Source organism: Nelumbo nucifera, chromosome 4, assembly GCF_055504915.1.
Source record: "Nelumbo nucifera cultivar China Antique chromosome 4, China Antique-T2T, whole genome shotgun sequence".
Taxonomy (NCBI): Eukaryota; Viridiplantae; Streptophyta; class Magnoliopsida; order Proteales; family Nelumbonaceae; genus Nelumbo; species Nelumbo nucifera.
The window spans coordinates 36,670,680-36,692,846 of record NC_142652.1 but is presented as its reverse complement, the minus strand read 5'-3'; positions in this window follow the sequence as shown (position 1 = coordinate 36,692,846).

The window sequence follows — 22,167 nt, the reverse complement described above, 5'->3', positions numbered from 1 at the left end:
AGCTTTGAGTTGGCCCGACCTGATGGTTCACGCGTCGTGCTGCGGCTCAGCATGATTGTATGGGCCGATGGGCCATGCAAGGCTTGGGGTTTCAGGTCGGTGGGCCAGGCCGGCATGGCCCACACTGTCATGTCATGACGCCCATGGCTCACGGCACAGCATGGCCCGAGGCACACAGTCCAGCTTGCAAGCCCTTAATGGGTCACGCTCAACCCATCCAAAAAACTAGCCGTTGGGCATTGGAACCCCCCTAACGGCTAGTTTCAACTTTTGGGGGTTTTCTTTACAGAAATACCCCCCCCCCAACAACTATAAACAACTATATAGGGGGTATTTATATATTTTGGCTTTTGGAGGAGATAAAATGACAATAATGTCCCCTAACAACTATATAATATCTAGTTTAGGGGGGTATTTAGGTAAAGTGATAAATGACTTTATAATAACCAAAATACCCCTCCCAATATTAGGATTAATATTCTGTTATTGTATTCTATTATTATCCAGTTGTCAGTTTGTTAGACCGCTGGACGTTAGTTACACAGTTACACGGTTAGACAATTCGTAACCTCATAACTTAATCATAGCCAAGACCTCGTCGCAGTATAAATATGTAACTTCATCGCATAATGAAATTACAGAATTTCTTCCTTTTGTTCCTAATTTTGATATCGTATTAGAGCTTTAATCAAGTTCTACTTCAATCCAACCCCATACCGCTACAAAATGATGTCGGCATCAGCCAATGTTTGATCTTGATCCAACCTCACCATACTATTTGCATCCATCCAACAACCCTGGTGCAGTCCTGATTTTGTCTCCGCTCACAAGAAAAAATTACCCAACATGGCAGAAAGCGATGCGGATCGCACTAGAATTCAAAAACAAATTTGGCTTTGTCGATGGAACAATGTTGAAACCTGAAGAACCTCCGGCAGAAGTGAGAGCATGGGTCAAATGCAACAGCATTGTCACTTCTGCAATGGAGATTAGGTCTAATCTTGAATAAAGATTTTCCTAGGGACACGGTCCCTGATTATATCAACTGAAGCAGGATCTTTCTCTATTACACCAAGGAACCATGTTTGTGACCTCCTATTTCACAGGGATGAAGGGTCTTTGGGACAAGATTGCAGTTCTTTTAAAAATTCGGGAATGCTCTTGTGGTTACGCAAGAAGGTTGATTGCAAAAAGAGAGAAAGATAAAGTTCTACAGTTCTTGATGGGTCTTGCGGACACCTTCAACAATAGCCGATCTACCACCCTCGCAATAGAGCCCATTCCAAATGTGAACCATGCCTATGCCATGGTCATACAAGAAGAAAGATACCAAGCCATGGTTTCTCAGAAGGCGCCACTGATCGACACTGCTACTGCACTCTATGTGGATAAATTTGGTATTTGAAGTAATGAAAATCCCACCAAACCCAAAACCAGATGTAAATATTTCAAAAGAATAGGGATACCAAAGATAGGTGTTTTGAACTCATCGGATATCTTGAAGGTTGGGATAAGGGTCGATCAACCAAGAATTCCAAGAATGGATCCAAGAATGGAAAATCAGCCCATGCAGCTTGTGTAAAAGGTGAATCATCTGGATCTCAAGAAGTAGCACCTGTATCCCTCACCATAGACCAGTATAATCAATTGCTGAGGCTACTAAGTAATGATAGTCAGGGTCCGCTCGCTACTTCAACCATGACTGGTAAGGATCCTTTCACTCCTTTAATAAATTCAAGCATTTGGATTTTGGACAGTAGGGCTTCAAATCATATGACCCTGACAGAACCTTGTTCACCCACTGTGAAGCCTTAATAAACCCTTTCTCTGTTAGGTTGCCGAATAATGATCTCTTATGCGCCACTCATATAGGAATGGTCACACAGAGGCCTGACCTTGTAATTCAAAATGTACTATATGTGCCTAAGTTTAAGTATAATCTCTTGTCTATAAGAAGACTCACAACACAGTTAAACTGTGTTGCTTTCTTTTCTTCGACATCCTATGTGTTATAGGACCAACACTTGAAGATGATTGGTAAGGGACATCTGTTTGATGGAGTCTACTGCTTAGACCCTGGTGCTCTAGTAGCGGCTTGCACATCACATACAAACAAAGATGGATATACCTCATGGCATAATAGGCTCGGGCATGCTCTTACTCGTCAGATATCTTTAATACTAAATAGGCATATCACAGATAACAGTAATGGAGTTTGTGATGCTTGTGAAAGAGCAATAGATACTAGAGTTTCATTACCAATAAAGCCATCAAGAGCAACTTCAGCCTTTGCATTGATACATGTTGACATATGAGGTCCTTATCACGTTCCTTCCCATTCAGGCGCAAGGTATTTCTTGACCATTGTAGATGATTATAGCAGATGTACTTGGTTGTATCTGATGAAGTTTAAATCAGAAACTTTTCATTACTTGTCTCATTTTGTAACATGGTAAGAGCTCAATTCAAATGTAATGCTCAACAAATTAGATATGATAATGGAAAAGAATTCCTTTCTGATCTCATTCGGTTATTCTTTGCTCAAAATGGGATTATGCATCAAAGGACCTGTGTCAACTCCTTGCAACAAAATGAGTGAACTAAGAGAAAACACAGACACTTGTTAGAGGTTGCCCGCGCTTTGTGGTTTCAAGATTCACTACCAATCAGATTTTGGGGTGAGTGTGTGCTCACTACAGCATACATAATTAATCATCTAAGCCATTCCTCTTCAAGGTAAGTCCCTAGTTGAGTTACTTTTGGAAGGCCTCCCACCTTCAATCACTTGCACACATTTGGATGCTTGTGCTATGCCCAGGAGCGACCATTAGACAGATAAATTTGCATCTCGGGCAACCTGATGTATATTTGTTGGCTATCTATACAGACAGAAAGGGTACCGAGTATATAGCCTCGAGACTCATTGAATCTTCACCTCAAGGGATGTAACCTTCTATGAAGATACTTTCCCATATGCCAATGATTCATCTAGCCAAAACCAGAATCTAAACATTGTATTTCCGCTTCCTCAGACCGAACAATAGATGGAACCCACTATGCTTAACCATTCAAACTAGTCCACTGAGTCTGTGACACCCCTAGATAATGTCGAGACAGACCTGCATCCACCTTCCCAGCATGTTGAACTATCTCAGCCTCAACGTGCTAGAAGACCACCTGCCCACCTCAAGGACTTCATTTGTAACCTACCACATACCACATACCACATTCACCTCAACCCTAACCTCATCTGAACCCATTGAGCCCAAATCATATGCTCAGGCGGCCCATGATCTAAATTGGAAACAAGCCATGAATGAAGAAATACAAACGCTTAAGAGAAATCAAACATGGTCCATAATCGACCTTCCTCCGGGAAAGAAACCCATTGGAGAAAAGTGGGTGTACAAACTAAAATACTGTGCTGATGGCATGATAGAGCGCTACAAAGCCCGTCTAGTAGCAAAGGAAAATAACCAGGTTAAGAGATATGATTATCACAATACATATGCTCCTGTGGAGAAGCTAGTCACACTTCGATGGTTATTAGCTATAGCAGCATCAAAGGGTTGGGAACTCCACCAGTTGAACATGAACAATGCTTTCTTGAATGGGGATTTGGCAGGAGATGTGTACATGAGTATACCTCCCGGCTTTCCCAAGCAACCACAGAATAAATTTTGCAAGTTACACAAGTCCTTATATGGGCTTAAACAGACCTCACGGTGCTGGTATGAGAATTTTGCAAACGCATTGACACGCATTGAGTTCAATTAGTCCACAACAGATTACTCAATCTTCACATCAAAGAAAAATGAGCCATTCACTATGGTTTTGGTGTATGTTGATGACCTGATCATAACTGGAAATGATCCATCCCACATAAGTGATCTCAAGAAACATCTCCACAAATGCTTTTCCTTGAAAGACCTAGGCCCACTCAAATACTTCTTGGGCTTAGAAATTATGCATAGCAGTTCTGGAATTTTCGTATGTCAGAATAAATATGCTTTGGACATCATTTCTGATATAAGGATGGAGGATTGTAAGCCTGCATCACATCCTATGGTGCAACAAAGGCACTTTGTTGATGACAATAGCCCTCTGTAAAATGATCCAAGTTAGTATAGGTGCATAGTGGGTCGGCTAGTTTACTTGACAGTCACCAAGCCAGAACCCTATTTTCTAGTGCACATACTAACAAAATTCTTAAGCAAGTCGTGCACAAAACATATGGAAGCTGCTAAAAGAGCAGTCAGATTCATCAAAGCCAATCCCAATCATGAAATATTCTTTCTGTCAAACAATGAGATGCTACTCCGAATCTATTGTGATTCCGATTGGGCCTCTTGTCCGTTAACTCGGAGGTCCACTACAAGTTATGTTGCATTACTTGGAAACTCTATCATTTCATGGAAAACTAAGAAGCAAACAACTGTGTCATGCTCGTATGTAGAAGCTGAATATCAAGCCATGGTTGTTACCACCAACGAGTTATTATGGCTTAAGCGTTTACTCCAAGACTTAGCATTCCCATTTCTGATCCCATAAAGCTTTTCTATGACAGTCAATCAGCCATACACATCACTACAAATCCGGTCTTCCACAAACGCATAAAACATATCGATATTGATTGCCATTTTGTGTGTGAGCATGTTCAGAACAAGACCATACAGCTCCAACATATCTCTACAAAGTCTCAGCCAACCGATCTTTTCATTAACTAGCAACTAAAAAATAGCTAGTTTTGGGGGTATTTTGGATAATTAAATTATTTTCAATTCCTATAAATAGCATTATCCTCCACCATTCTCATCACACCAATTCTCATACTCTCTTAGTCTCTTTGTCTCATACATCATACACTCACATATACTCTCATACACTCTCTACTCTCCAATTCTCAACTTGATTCAAGTTTCAACAAGAACAAGGCTTGCTCAAGTTAGCAATTTGGGAGACTTGGAGGCTTCAACCATTGAAATCAAGTTGAAATTCTAAACCGGCAATCTAGGTAAGTGTAATTAAATTAATTTTTATTTTTTTTATAATTAAAAATGGTTGTCTCCTCCTCTTGCTCCCGACACCAATTCCCCAACATAGTCAATGTCAACGATGTCGACGTTCAGCCACAATGTGATAGTGTTAGTGCTGATATGGATGCTACTACTGTTATTACCGATGTTCCCACCCCTAGTACTGCTACTAGAGGTAGGGGAAAGAAAAAGGTGAACACTAGGTTGATTAGCCCGGTTTGGACAATATTTAAAATAGAGGAGGTTAAGGGGAAGGGAAAGAGAGTCTTTTGTCAAAAATGTAGCAGTGACTTTAGCTATAGTAGTAGTAGTGATACTGGCTACTTGGGCAGACATTTGAAACGTCATTTGATGAAAGAAGAAGGGAAAGAAACATCAAAAGCACAAATAAGAAGTGAGATTTTTGATACTTTTAAATATTTCCAAGAAAAAATGAGGCAAGAATTAGCAAAATATATTGTGCATGCTGAACATCCATTTTTATTAGCTAAAGATACTAAACTTGAAAAATTTTTATGTAGATCTGTAAACCCACAATTTAAAAAAGTTTCTAGAAATACTATTAGAATAGATGCTTTAAAAATTTTTTATTCATATAAACAAAATTTAATTTCTATGTTATCAAATCTTAATTCTAAAATTGCAATTACTTCTAATATTTGGACATCTAGATTTAACATAAGTTATATTTTTGTTACCGGACATTTTATTGATGAAAAATGGATTTTACATAAAAGAATTTTAAGTTTTACTAGGCTTGAATGGCCACATACTGACCCAATTCTTATTGCAAGTATTTTAAATACTTTATATATTAAGGGAATTGAAAATAAGTTTTTCTATTAGTTTTAATAATGCTAGTAATAACGATTCAGTAAATATTTTAAAATCTCAATTAAAACAATTTTTAGATGGTAAATTATTTCATGTTAGATGTGCATGTCAAATTTTAAATCGATGTATTCAAGATGCTTTAAATATTATTTCTCATCATATTTCTAAAATTAGAAATTGTATAATATATGTTAAAAGTTCTAGAGCAAGAAAACAAGAATTTAAATATTTATGTCAAAATTATGGTTTAAAATATCAACATTTTGTATTAGATGTTCAACATAGATGAAATTCTACCTATTCTATGTTAGAAAGTTGTATTGCTTACAAACAAATTCTTAGTGGTTTTTATAATGTAAAAATGCCACACGATCCTATACTTGAGGAAGATTGGAAAATGACAATTTGTATAAAAGATTTTTTACAATTTTTTTATGGTGCAACTAATGAATATTTAGGTGTTCATTACTCAACTAGTTGTCTTTTAGTTAATAAATTATTTATAAATAGTGAATGTTTTGTATAGGAAAAATCCATAACTTCAAAGTATTATTAAAATAATGGAAAATAAATTTGAAAAATATTGAGAGAAAATTTCTCCCCTTTATTGCTTAGTTGTAATATTAGATCCTAAGATTAGAAAATATGGTTTAGACATTTTACTTGAATCATATTGTGAAAATATGAATATTGAAGTTAAAAATAAAATAGAAGAAGTTAATAATTTATTATTTTTAAGTGTATAGCTTATATGAATCTCAAGTGGGTGGGCATAAGAAATCTTGTATAGGTGTAAGTTCCACTTCTGAAACAGCTAGTTGAGGTAGAAATCTATTACCAGTTTATCAGCAAGTTCATTTACTGAACTTAATTTTTATTTACAAACAAGTGTTTCTACTTTAATTAATTCCTACAACAACAAGAGGTGGGATAATTTTGATATTTTAGCCTAGTGGAATGGACATGAAAAAAAACTATCCAGTCCTTGCCACCATGTCATGTGATCTACTAACCCCTCCGATGTCTATAGTTCCATTGAAGTCTTGTTTTAGTGCAGGTACTAGCCCGCACTTTGCATGGGTCGCACACAAGCTGTGTCGTGCAGACCTAGCACAGCCCAATTTGCACCTCTACCAAATGGCTCGGTCCAAAACAACAACGCTGTAGAGGTGGTTCCCCTGCTGTTACAATATAGCTAGCTATATAGCTAGGTTGCTTTAGGGGGTGTTCTGTAACATGGATTAAAAATTGGTGAATGTGGACTGGTCCACACCACACTATTTTTACACATGTTTTGAACTGTGGACAAAACTATGTGGACAGAAACTGTCTATACCCATAGGGGTGTTCTGCAAGTGTAGTGTGGATTTGTCCACACCATACTTATTGATTCCATACATCTCATGTACAACTTGTTAGATAATTTACACAATCAATCATCTAGGGATGCAAACGGATTGAATCGTATTCAAATGAAGATATATCCGAATCTAATCCAATCTAGTTAAGATCTAATTGGATCTCACAAATGGTGTTTCAAATTCAAATCCGTTGAGGATGTCAAATATTTGAATCTAATCCGATTCGATTTGAATTATGAAAAAGCTTAACAAATTATTAAAAGAAAAAACAAAAAAGTTTATATAAAAAACAAAAAATATAAGTATTTTTTCAACTATTTTCATCATATATATTAATATATACATGTCTTTTTATAAAAAAAAATTACAAAAATTCAATATAAACATATTTATAAATAAATATATTAATATATATATATATATATGTATTTTTATAAGTAAATATGTTTATGTTAAACAATGTATGTCCTTAGCTCCAATTAGATTGATGTACATTATGTCATTTATAGTAAATGAATAAAGTGCATAATTGATTCATATTATTATGGTGTGTTTCTATGTAATACCCTTAAACTGGACACTTATAAGACTTGTGTTAGTTTAGAATCTTCACAGCCGTTGGATAGATCTGGGAAGATTTATCTTGCCAAGGCTGACACTGATGTGCCGCCAAGTTGGTTGGGGTGGCTAGTCTCAGCTGCTAGGGTGAGACCCAAGGCACATGCAGTGTGGGTTTTTTTGAAACCTTGAACTGGACTAAATTCCAGTGTTGCCCTGGACCTTGGAAACATATGGGCAAAATTGGATTGTTACACCTGACCCCTAGACTCGATTATGGTACTGCACTAGGTGTTGGATTAGGCTGTCTTTGATATATCAATCAGTGAGATCCTTAGTGGAGGTCAAAACCTAGGTATGTTGGAACAGTCCGAGAATTCACCTGAGTGGGTGATCATAGTAACAGGATCAGCGCCTTTGTCGGACAAAGTGAATGATCGGGGAAATGCATTATCTCCGATGGAAACCTAAACTACCAGTAGTGGATTTCAAATGTGTTTGAAATTTGGTTTTGCAAAATATGTTTATATAAAGATATACATACATACATATATAACCTGATGCGCTAAGATGGTTGGATCCAATGACTGGATCCAATGACTATTTAGTGTAAATGTTGGGCCCATTAAGAGCCCATGGTGATGGACTCAGGGGTTCACGGTGTCCTACAGTGAATTCGGCCAAGCCTTGTAATTAAGGGTAGGCTGAACCCATGTGGCTGATGTGTAAATCAATAATAGGGTCCCACGCCATACAAAGAGAGCCAAGCTAGCCAACATTAAAAGGAAGTGAACCTAAAGCCCATTTCGAACTAGGTTAATTAGATTAATTAATTAGGGGCAAATCTGGATATAGATCAGCAAATGAGGATAAGAGGATACCTCTTATCCACTTAAAGAGTCCAGATCCAAATAGAGATTTGGATCAGAGAACTTCTAATTTGATTAGGAGTAGTTGATCTTGATCTGCTGATAAGATAAGGGATTATCCTTATCACTTAAAGAGTTCAAATCCAAATAAAGATTTGGATCAAGAAACTCCTAATCAGATTACGAGATTACCTCTTTAAGGGTTATACATAAAGAGCAAGGCGGACCTGAAAAGGGTTATACAGTTTGACTATTTCTGCCTCCAGTTTTCTCACTCTGCTCTTGCCGCCCTAACCTGTTCGATCTCCATTTCTTGGAACTGATCAAGATTTGATCTTGATATTGTTTCTTACTAGAAGAAACAATTCTGAAAATATGCTTACTACCCTATTCGATTCTTGCTAAAGAATCAAAGGTTCTTGGTGAAGAACTACCTGTTGATCCTATCTCATCCTAAGTTGTGTCATCTTCAATGGAGGGAGGATTTGGTGCTCTCTTTGTGCGTGAATATCTGCGTTGGGAGGAGCTTTTTTGCGTGGATTCCATATCAGGTATATCTCTCCCTAATCTTGGTTTCAAATTTGGTTCGGTTTGGTTACAAGAACGAACATTGAAAACGCAGTTTTCTAAATTGGGAATACGATTCACGGATGGGAGTAAAGAAATTTTTGAAATTTCACCCAACTTTCCTACAAGGTTCGACCATATATATATATAACACCAATACGTAATTACTAATAAATATATTTATCACTATAACATTATGTTCAATAATAAACAATTTAAAAATAACTTTAATATAAATTTAAATATATTGAAAGATTAAATAGGGTAGTTAGACCATTGTTAATGCACCTACATTACACTGAATCCTTCCCACAAATTGTCCACACCATAGTGTGGTCTATCCACGAGAAAATATTGTGGATGATAAATTGGGGTATGGCCCATCCCTATCCATGTTATTTTGTGGATGGGGATCGTCCACACAAAACAAAGCACCACATTTTATCGTGAATATGATAGAAATAGTTTCCACGATATTTTCACACTACCAAACACCCTCTTAGTAGTTGGGCATCAAATTGGTTAACTAACATGTTGATCATGACCATATATGTAGGTGACACCATGCTTTCATATCGCAGCATAGATCGTCGGGGCATTGAATTTAGGGAGACAGATATTGGTCCCACCCATAACTACCATGCCCCATGGGTAGCTCCAGTTGGCGAGGAACATTGGTAAGGTCTACAAGTAGATGGGCTGTTTGGGAAAAGGAGAGAGTGAGAGAGAGAGAGACTTGAGGTTGGGTTCAAAGAGGAATGCTAGACCAGGGAGGTTTTGGAAATTTTGAACTTGTCTCAAACATCGGAGACCAGAGCTTCAGTAGGGGTAGAGTTAAGAAGAAAATTTACTAGCCACCGTTTGAGTGAGTGTGAGCTGAAGTCGTCTTTCAAATCCATCGTAAACATTTTCATAGCTGGATTCCCTCAAACTCTTCAAAAGCAAAATACTAACTTGAAAAGCCACACCGGTTGCACCCAGACTTCAAAGTAGAAATTTTCATCGAATGGGTTTTAGTTTTTTTTTTTTTTTTGTGTTTAATGACGATGACAATTGTCAGAAAACTTAAGGTGGTTTAAGAGAATACGTAAACAATAGGAATAGAGTTAGTCAATTTAATAAACCATACAGATACTTACAGAAATTTGCCCTCAAAAGACAAGAAATAGAGGTATTGTTTTGCTTTCGTTCAACTAGCACAGGGTTTTCTTGAAAAATGCCAAAAAAATGAAACGAAATTAAAAAAAAAAAAGAACAATATGTAGCAAAAGATTGCAACGGACCTTCTTCTAGGTTGCAGCACCTTTAGCTACTTTGGGTGTGCATGTTATCTCCTATTACGACCATACAATACTAATAAATTTGCTTATCATTCTCATCCTTGCATTTTTGTGGGTTATAGTTACATGCACAAGGGGTACCGATGCTATGTATTGTCCACAGGTCATATAATTATCTCTCGTCAAATTTTCAGCTTAGGCCCAACGGTCGATTCAGCCTCTAGCTTCTACTACGGGTGCAACTTGGGCGGGCTTAACCCGATTCCGGTCTGGCCTAATCCGATTTTTTTTCACGGGTTGGGTTAGATTTTCTGGGCCTCGGGTTGGGCCGGGGTTTGAAAAGGCAGGTTTTTATTTTTTTCAGGTTGGGTTCAGGTTGAGGTTTTAGGTAACTTGAGCCTGGCTCGATGTATTGTACATGTAGTATATAGTTGAATCAATGAATCGTATGTTAATATGTTATTATGTTGGTTTAATGGTAGTTGTTTAATTAGTAAATTACTAATTTAATATTAGGCGCCATGTGTCAATTGTCAATGCCATTACTAAAAGTCATTAATTAGTTTCTTAAGTTTCTTTTTCTAAACACGATTTCCCTCTTTCACTCTTTGTGTGTCTACGAGACTGACGTTTCAAATGACATTATGGCAAGTTAGCAACATTAATTAAGGAAACCCGAAGGCCAAACCACCAAAAGCCCAAAAGTCTAAAGCAAGTAAAAACTTATTATGACAAGTTGGCAACATTAATTAAGGAAACTCAAAACGAATAAAAACTCATTAGGCTGATTAAATTTTAATCTAGGGCTTTAGCCTTTGGGGTAATTAACCAATTCAAGTTTGACTCGGGCCTGGGCCCAACCCGAATGCCTAAAGTTTTAGTGCGGGCTGGGCTTGAATTAAATAATTCGGACTTGACCTCGGGCTTCTACAAGCACTTACATTTCAATACTAGTCCCACCTGGGCCCATTGTATCATTGCCCACGCCTATTGCTGCTGCACCAGAGCCCAATACGCCACCTCCAATAGTGCATGGGCCCAGCTCAGTTGATTCAAGTTCTCCATTAGCTTCTGAATTTGCATCTGATGGACTTCCTTCTCGTGGGCTCGTGGACCCACTGTTGTTGTATCTTCCTCTGATCATGATGTTGATTCTCTTCCCTGCAAGTTGATTCAAGGCTATGCTTGATTTGAAGGAAAAAGTAGGAAAATGCTGGGAAACTTATACAAGATAGTGACATGCTTCAGCATGCCCCTGTAGTTTCTACCTCTGTTTCACGTCCCAGATGGTCACGTCATTCTTTGCCACGTGCCCTCCTTGCTAAGTCCACGACTGTTAAACCAACCTCCCACAAGATTTCTCTCCAATCACCTCAATGGCATGCAGCCATGAAATCTGAATATGATGCTCTCTGCTCAACAATGGAACATGATCTCTTGTTTCTCCTCCACCTAATGCTTTCAAGCACAATGTTGATGGCTCACTTGCACAACACAAGGCCAAATTGGTCGCCAAGGGTTTCACTCAACAGTATGATTTGGACTATAATCACACTTTCAGCCCCATTGTCAAGCCGGTAACAATTCGCTCTGTGCTCTCCATTGCTTTCTCTAAGAGCTGGCCAATCAATCAAGCAATTAAATATGTACATAACGTCTTCCTCCATTGTACTCTTGATGTGTACATGTTGCAGCCACCTGGGTTTGTGGACCCTCAGCACCCACACATGGGCTGAACTTACTTATGCCAAGCCCTTGTCTACCCCATCACTAGCAGCCAACTATATATACTCTCTCCAGGTCTGATGTTGCACCTCTCCCAGACCCCTCCACTTACAGAAGCATCGTTGCGTCATTACAATATCTTACCATCACAAGGCCGGATGCCGTATTTGTAGTCAACAAAGTTTGCCAATTCTTGGTTGCAGTTATGACCACCCATTGGAGTGTTGTCAAGCGTCGTATATTAAGATACTTGAAGGGGACGACGATCACCCATGGTCTCTATATTCGTCCCTCTTCTGTGTTTCAGTTACAAATGTTTTCAGATGCCAACTGGGTTGGGTGCCTGGATGACCGGTGTTTTACCAATGGTTTTGCTTTATTTTTGGGTCCCAATCTCATATCCCGGAGTGCAAAGAAACAACAAACCGCTGCCTAGTCCAGCATTGAAGCTGAACTTCGTGCACTTGCCACAGCTGCTATTGAGATAACTTAGACTCAACATCTTCTCAAGAGCTTCAGTTTCAATCTTCTGTTACTCTCATTGTTTGGTGTGATAACATGAATGCACTCTATCTTGTTGTGAATCTTATGTTCAAAGCACGTACAAAACATGTGGAAGTGGACTTTCACTTTACTCAAAACATGATTTCTCGCAAATCACTGATGGTTCGATATCTCCCTAGTCACTCTCAACTTACAAGTTGAATGTTTGTCCCTCCATTCACTTTGAGGGGGCATGTAGAGGATAACGTTATCCTCATCAGTTGTCGAGTTATCCTTATCAATTTATTATTGCCATATCACCTTATTCCGTTATCTGTTCAGCTTACTCTGTCATCCCCTTACGCATTTCATTGCAACTCAATGTAAATGTATATGATACGGAACTAAGAAGGATGGATGGAGAACATAATAGTTTCTCTTGATGTATTTCGATTCAATAAGCTACAGCTCTATTTATAATAGAGCTAATTATAATAGGGATACAATAGGGAGACAAGGTCGGCGACCTAAAAAGGATACAATAAGGAAAGAAGTAAGAGATAAGAAGATAAGGTATGTACAGCTATTTGGAGTTTGCCAATGAGAGCACGAAAGCGAAGAGGAGAGTGAGCTTTGGTAAATATATCTGCAGACTGGTCCTGGGAAGGGACAAGAATAAGGCGAACAGTATCCTCGAGCACATGATGACGAATAAAGTGACAATCAGTCTCAATATGCTTAGTGCGCTCATGAAATACATCATTGTGGGCAATCTGTATGGTGCTACGGTTGTCACAGTGAAAAGGGGTTGCAGATGAATGAGTAATTCCCATGTCATGGAGTAACCATCGTAACCATAACAGCTCGGAGGTAGTGTCAGCAAGAGCTCGATATTCAGCTTCAATACTGGAACGTGAGACAACCGTTTGCTTCTTACTACACCAAGATATAAGAGAATCTTCAAGAAAGAAGCAATAATCAGTAGTGGAGCGTCTATCAATAGGATCACCGGCCCAATCAGCATCAGAATATGCGATTAAATGAAAAGAGAAAGAACTGGAGTAGTGAAGTCCATGAAACAAAGTGCCTTGACATAACGGATGATCCGAAGCATAGCAACATAATGAGTAGTGCAAGGGGCAGACATGAACTGACTCACAATATGGACAGCATACGCAATATCAGGACGAGTAATAGTAAGGTATACAAAATTGCCAATTAGTTGTTGATATAAGGTGCAGTCACTAAGAGGAGTACCATTAGTGGCTGACAAATGGGCATTAGGTTCAATCGGAGTGTTAATAGTCTTAGTATTAGTGAGTCCTGCACGAGAAACAAGGTCAGTGGCATACTTGGCCTAAGACAGATAATACCCCGATTGGTCGGAGGAGACCTCAATGCCTAAAAAATAAGTTAGTCGACCAAGATCTTTCATTTCAAACTGTTTGCTAAGAAAGGTCTTAAGAGTGGAAATGCCCTGCAAATCATCGCCAGTAATGATCGTGTCATCCACATAAAGGAGGAGAAGTACACAACCTTGAGAGGTCTTTCGGATGAACAAAACATAATCATAAGTGCTAGATTGAAAACCAAACTGACAAACAGTAGAGCTGAATTTGGAGAACCATGCTCGAGGTGCCTGCTTAAGTCCATATAGAACCTTACGGAGATGACAAATCTGATTAGGGAAATGATCATAACCAGGAGGGGGTTGCATATAAATCTCTTCAGAAAGATCACCATTGAGAAAAGCATTCTTAACATCCATCTGAAATAACTGCCAATGCTTAGCTGCAGCAATGGCAATAAGACTGTGAACAGAAGTGAGACGGGCTATTGGGGAAAAAGTCTCCTCATAATCAATGCCATACTCCTGTGTGAACCCTTTAGCTACCAATCTAGCTTTATACCTTTCAACTAAACCATATGCCTGAGTCTTGATTTTGTAGAGCCATTTGCAACCAATCACGGATTTATCTGGAGGCAGGTCAACTAAATCCCAAGTATGAGTGCTTGTAAGAGCTTGAATTTCTTCTGCCATTGCTTTCTGCCATAGAGGGTCAGTACTAGCCTCGCGATAGGTACAAGGCTCATATCAAGATACAATGGTAGAATAACAATCAAAATCACGACGAAGTGGAAGGTTTAGTGACCCTACCAGAGCGACGGAGGGAAACATCAGAATGAGCAGGGTCGAATTCATCAGGAAGAATCAAGGGCTCAGAAGAAGGCAGAGCTAGAGGATCCATAACCAAGGTAGATGCACCAGGAGAGGTTGCAAGTTATGCAGTACTATTAGAGCTATCAGATGAAGAAGTAGTCGGACCTGCAGGTAAATCATCAAGAAAAAACGAGATAGTAGGATTAGTAAAAAAATGTGAAGATGTCGTGGTAACTCGAAATGGGGAGAGATTGGAGAACATTTTGTGTTCCCAAAATGTAACGTGACGAGATATGCGAAGTCGTTGGAAAACAGGATCCCAACACCGATATCCTTTATGTTCAATATCATACCCGAGAAAACAACATAGACGTGCTTTTGGTTCCAATTTGGTATGTTCATGAGGTTGTAATAGAACAAAACAAGCACAACCAAATACACGAAGAGACTGGTAATCAGGACAATGGCCATACAATCGTTCATAAGGAGAAATGTTACTAATAACAGGAGAAGGAATGCGATTAATGGTATAAACAGCAATGAGAACTGTTTCCCCCCAAAAACGTTCAAGACAAGAGAAAGAGATTAAAAGAGCTCAAACTGTATCAAGAATATGCCTATATTTTCGTTTTGCACGCCCATTTTGTTGAGAGGTACCGAGACAAGATCTATGAATGATAGTTCCATTTTGTGAAAGAAATTGGGTAAGGATGGGATCTCTATATTCCATGGCATTATCAGTGCAAAAAATTTTGATGATAGAGAAAAACTGAGTTTTGATCATTGTGGCAAATTGAATATAAATTGTAGATAATTCAGATTTATTACGCATGAGATAAATCCATGTATATAGAGAAATAATTAACAAAGATCACAAAATAACACGAACCACCCATGGTATTATGAGGCAAAGGGCCCCAAATATCAAAATGAATAAGATCAAAAGGTGCAGAATAAACAAAATCACTTATAGTAAAAGGCAAAGAATGATTTTTGAAAGAGGACATGAAACACAATCAAAGTGTGTTGTTTTAACAGGACCAAAACATCCATTACAAATTAAAGATCCTAATTTAGAGGTAAAAATGTGACCAAGGCGAGAATGCCAGATACTAGAGGTGACAGCAGCAAGAGATGGTAATTGAAGAGATGATAGCTCAAACAGTCTCCCAACCTTATGGCATGTTCCAATGATCTTCCATGTCCGTGGATCCTGCACAGTACAACCACGACTTGAGAAATGTAGTTCAAAATCAAGTTCACATAATTGTCCAACAGATATAAGATTTAGAGATAATTGAGGTACCAAAAAAGTGTTAGGAAGTGACAAACGATATGTTAAAACAGTGCCTACACTTTTGACAGTTAAAGTGGAACTATCGGCAGTATGAACAATTGGTGCAATAGAAGGATGTGACTTGGAAGTAAACAGTGATGAATTGGATGTCATATGATTGCAACAGGAAGAATCAAAATACCATGATGAGGTAGTACCTAGAGTGACGGACAAGACTGAATTAGAAGGCATACCAGAATCAGGTTGGAGATGGTGAAGAAGAGCTTGGAGTTCTCTAAGAGAAAATTTTGGAGAGGTGTTATCAGAAAAATTCCCTGTGGCAGCACCTGCAGTAGAACTCGAAGCCTGAGAACCCATGGATGAGGACATTTGTCCATACGCCTTTTTGTCTTGCAAGCGGCGGCACTCAGAAATAGTGTGACCAGTCTTCTTGCAGTAATTGCAAAAAATCAATTTTGAAGATTTAGTTAAAGAAGTAGCAAACGTACCCGGAGTAGCAAGAACAGCATCTGTAGATAATAAGGATCGCTCATCTCGAAGTGTTTTTAGACGAGTTTCTTCAGAAAGCAAATCTTTGATCACAACTTCAAGAGAAAGCAATGGGCTACGATGAAGTAAAGTACCACTAATAGGTTCATACTCATCCCTGAGAGTCATCAGAAGATGCCAAATACATTGGCGATCGCGAAGCTTGGAATAAGTAGTAGCTACAGAGGACTATCCCATTCAAGTGGGATATGTGACGGGTGAGATTCCCAAACCTACTAAATCATAATTTGAGCCATCGAAGGTAACAGTGATGGGATGTAAGATATGATGAGCAGCTTCAGATAAATCCATGAGGAGAAACACAAAACTTTGGAGCAACACAAATCATGGGAAAAACTTAATACTGACTTTAAGAAACAAGGCAGACCCGGGGTTCTCGCTCAGGCTCAGACCCATATTCCTTTTCTTGCTTTCTTTAGTCAATTCAGTTTCTGTCTTCCCCCAACTAAGCCTTAGCGACCAGCTCAGACAGTAGCAATGGCGAGTCAAGCGATTGTGAATTATAGAGAGAAGGCGGAGATGCTCTCTGCAAGGAGAAATCGTTGCAGCGTCTAGAGGAGATATCGCTGCCGCTGGACGGCACGAAGGAGGTGGGCTACAACAGGGAAGTCGGGTTCGTCTGGCTTAAGGAGGAAGAACGCAGCACACCTTCAAGTGCACGGGAAGCAGGTCTCGTACGTGAATAAGATTACCGCCTTCATGGAGAACCACCGGATGAAGAAGTTGATCGGGATAAAGGAGCTCCTGATTCGGGTTGGGTCACCCTCTCATACTCAAACGTAAATCTTCTACAGTTTGCCTGGTTTTTCCTTTGCTTCTTTTTCGTTCGTGTTATCAAGAAATTCTAATGGCGCCAAAGGCCGAGAAGAAGCCCGTGGAGAAGAAGCCTGCAGCTGAGAAGCCGGCCGAAGAGAAGGAGAAGGTGGCCGAGAAAGCACCGGCTGAGAAAAATCCAAAGGCAGAAAAGCAGCCGAAGGCCGGAAGTCGTGTACAGGAAGAAGCAAATAAGAATTGATCTGCATGCATCGGAATTCGTGTACAGGACGATGATCACGATGGGAGGTTATGCGAGGGTGTTAGCCTTCAACCCGAGGTGCTACGATAACTGGTGCAACGACAGCGTGCACTCATGAGAGGGCGCTGGCAAAGCTCAAGTGGAGGGACGAATCCGATCAAGCTCTGAAACCATGATACAGAACCAAGAAGGATGGATGGAGAAGATAATAGTTTCTCTTGATGTATTTCAATTCAATAGGCTACAGCTCTAAATAGAGCTAATTATAATAGGGATACAATAGGGAGACAAGGCCGGCGACCTAAAGAGGATACAATAAAGAAAGAAGCAAGAGATAAGAAGATAAGGTATGTACAGCTATCTCCTAGAAAGAAGGAGATAATGAAACCAATTTTGATAGAATACGCTAACAGTATATAAATACATATCAATTACGGGTCTCCATATACATTCGAAAACCCTTTCCACTTCTATGTCTTGTTTTCTGCTATCTTCACTTGTATAAATATTCTATGCCTTTCGCAGATCCAAAAACAGCCAAAGCTTTTATAAAAGAAAAGTTTTGCTGAACCAATGATTAAATGGCAAGGCATATACTTCAAATCATTGTCATTGGAACTGCTACAAGAATCAAGATTACAGAAATTCCAAATTATCAGCAATAAATGATTCTAAAATACTAAACAGAGATATTAACCATAAATAATTCCTACCTAAAGATAGATAACCCTAATTTTAGTTTATCCAAACCTTGAAAGCTTTTCAAATTTTTTGGAAAAAATAACACAACACAATAGAATCGCTGAAAGATAGGGAATATGATTACCAAGAAAACTTGGGGAAGACTACAAGTTTCTTTTTTGGGGTATTTTTGCCATTAACTGATCTGTTCAGCCATTTATCATGATTTTACCAAACATGACTTTGTGGTAGCAACTTTTGACAAGCTATTCAACGAAAGCATCTTCTTCCTAGTAGCTCAACCAAAGCAGCTCAGAAAAAGCTGAAGCCTCTCAAACGGGGCCTAAGAACTGTTTGAAGTGCAGGAAAACCAAAAGCTTCCCATTTTCCAACTTTTAATTGACAAACAAAAAGAATGCCAAATTTTGATCTTCTAAACTTTTACCTCCCTCCCCACAAAAAAAAAAAAGAAAAAAAAAACGGAAAGACTTACCAAATGCACTTAAATTAAATCTGTAAGTTGACCTTGCAGTGGGACCTATGCCTCGGTGACAATCTTAGTTGGTGTTTGATAAATCTGAAAAGTTAAAAAGATTTTAAAAGTGTCTAAAATCTGAAAAGAGGCAAAATTGCTTTTCTACTTTTTAGAGGATCTGAATCCATAAGTTTGTTTGTCTTGGATCAACCCTTTACCATCTAAAATTTACTGGTTTTACTATTTTACCCCTAGAACATATTATTTGAGAATGTTGAGTTCAATTTACATTATCACATAAAAAATAATTTTCAACCTTAAAATAATATTGCAACAATACAAATAAAAAATAATTAATTATTAATAATTAATTAATAAATGAAACAATTAAAATTTAAAAATAATTAATGACTATAAAAATATTAAAATAATTAATAATTAATAATTTATACAAATAAAAATTAAAATAAATTATAATATTTTTAAAATTATTAGTTAATAAAAATATTTAATAATTAATAAATAACACAAGTAAATTTAATAATAAACAATTAATGTTTAATAAAAATAATAAAAAAATTAATACTTAATAAAAAATTGCGGTGGAAGACAGAGAGAGAGGGGGAGGAGAGAGAGAGAAGACAAGGGGAGAGAGCCACCGCTACAAGTTGCTTGCAACAGCGGTGGCGGTGATGGGAAGATGGGAAGGAGGGAGGGAGAGAGAGAGAGAGAGAGAGAGAGAGAGAGAGTGGGAAGACAGGGGGAGAGAGAGAGAGCCACCGCTACAAGTTGCAGCAGTGGTGACGGAAGACAAGGTAGAGAGAGAGATCGAGAGAGTGAGAGAACTATCGCGGCGGTGGCGAACAACAGGACAGAGAGAGAGAGAGAGAAAGTGAGAGAGCGAAAGAAGAACCACCACCGCTACAGCGACGGTGGCGGTGGTGGAAGACAGGGTGGAGAGAGAGCGAGAGCGAGAGAGAAGAACCACCGCCGCTGGAGAGAGAGACAAAGAGAGTGCAACGGCGGTGGTGGCTATGGAGCTTCATTCAATTCATAGTGAGTGTTCGATTGGATTTACATGAAAGGATAAAAATATGTAATATTTAAATTTCTTTAAGGGTATTTATGTCTTTTATGCACCTCTAAATTAGGTATGAGCACATTAAGCAGCTTCTCCACCTCTAACCCACAAATTAAGCAAGGTGTCTAAAAGCAAACTTTTCAGATTCAGACATCTAAAAAGTGCAAATCAAATGGCACCTTAGTTCCAATCAACCTTTAACCCACTATTCAATAAAAACCGTAGGCTCAGTCAATGTATCATTCATCCAATGGTTGAACTGCTTATCCATTCAACCCATTTAAGGGGTTATTAGACTTACTGCATTTTCTTTTACTTGTTTGAATTTCTTTTTTATAACAATAACAAGTTGACCCATAAACTCATATAATTGAATCACTGACCTTTTTACCCATAACGCTCAGTTTGTTAAGAGAAATGCATACTACGAATGCATACAAAATACACTCTACATATTTGTATTTGTATTCCATCCAAATTTAGCCTAAGGCTGTTTTTGATTGCAGTACAAATTTATTTGCACTAGTATAAATGTATGAAAATGCAAATTTTTGTTTAATTTTGTTTTGGATTTTACTTTATTCTGCTTCATATCTTAATTTACTTTATTTGTATTGCAATTAAACAAAATAAATTAAAATTTAAAACAAAAATAGGTCAGAATTTTCACTCAAATCATTTGCATTGTCATGATTTTGCATCAATGCGAACTCATTTGCATTGCAACCAAACACAGCAAAGGAAAAAAAGTTCAACCTGAGTCATGTTTTAAAACATTTGCTTAGGCAGTGCCAGTAACCATTACGGTTTTAGGAAACATTTTGTATGAATTTATTTTGGAAATTGGAATAAAATGTTTTTCTCTCTTTATGACAATTAAGCATTATTAGGCACCACATAAGCCAAATAGTAAAAAATGCCTTACAATTGAAGAAACTAATATTTTGACCTTTTTGTCTGACAAACATTTTTTTTATAGAACCTGAGACAACAATTTTTCCACTAAATAGCTCAACCAAACAAAAAATGTGGCACCATTGCATGAAACGCCTTACTTGGTGCTAAGCTGGCCCCATTTTCCTGATAAATGGCAATGGTACCAAACACCACCTTAGTGTATGGTGCCACACCCATACGAGGACCAAAGCAACATTACAAAAAAAAATGTTTTTCTCGCTTTATGACAATTAAGCATTATTAATAAGCGAGAAATTGGAATAAAATGTTTTTCTCGCTTTATGACAATTAAGCATTATTAGGCACCACATAAGCCAAATAGTAAAAAATGCCTTACGATTGAAGAAACTAATATTTTGACCTTTTTGTCTGACAAACATTTTTTTACAGAACCTGAGAACAATTTTTCCACTAAATAGCTCAACCAAACAAAAAATGTGGCACCATTGCATGAAACGCCTTACTTGGTGCTGAGCTGGCCCCATTTTCCTGATAAATGGCAATGGTACCAAACACCACCTTAGTGTATGGTGCCTCACCCATATGAGGACCAAAGCAACATTACAAAAAAAAAGCCCGTTCTTCACACACACACACACAAACATCCCGTCAACGAAATGAAAACGTTGTTTGGTTGCCCGTGGATGGGACTAGTCACAAGACCTCGTGAACCAGTCCATCCACAACCTACTTTCTTGTCCACTATTACTTGTCATGGATGGGGACCATCATCCACAATGGTTCAATTCAAGAAAAAAGACTTACTACTTTTTTCATTAATTTTGTTACCACTTTTTTGTAAATTAATTTTGAAAAATAACAATTTCTTTAGATGTTTTTTCATAAATATTAATAACTTTCTTTCCTTTTTATTAACTTTTAATAGGATTTTTATAACTTTCAATATTCCAAGATAATACTATGATGATTTTTTAAAACAATAAACTAATTAAATTATTTTTAATTTCATTTTTGTTAATAAAAATTTATTTTTGTTATTAAATAAATTCATATTTGGCACATTCTATTCTCTGATGTGTCATATATGACAAATATATTTGTATATTAATTATTAATTACATATTGGTATTTTATTTTTGCCATTGTTATTTTATATTATTTTTTCCTATTTATCTTACTTGTAAAGTATAAGAATTTTTTATGTCTAATTGACACTATATAGATCATCTCAGAAAATGTATGTGAGATGTATAAAATCAATATATGTAGCAAGGTTC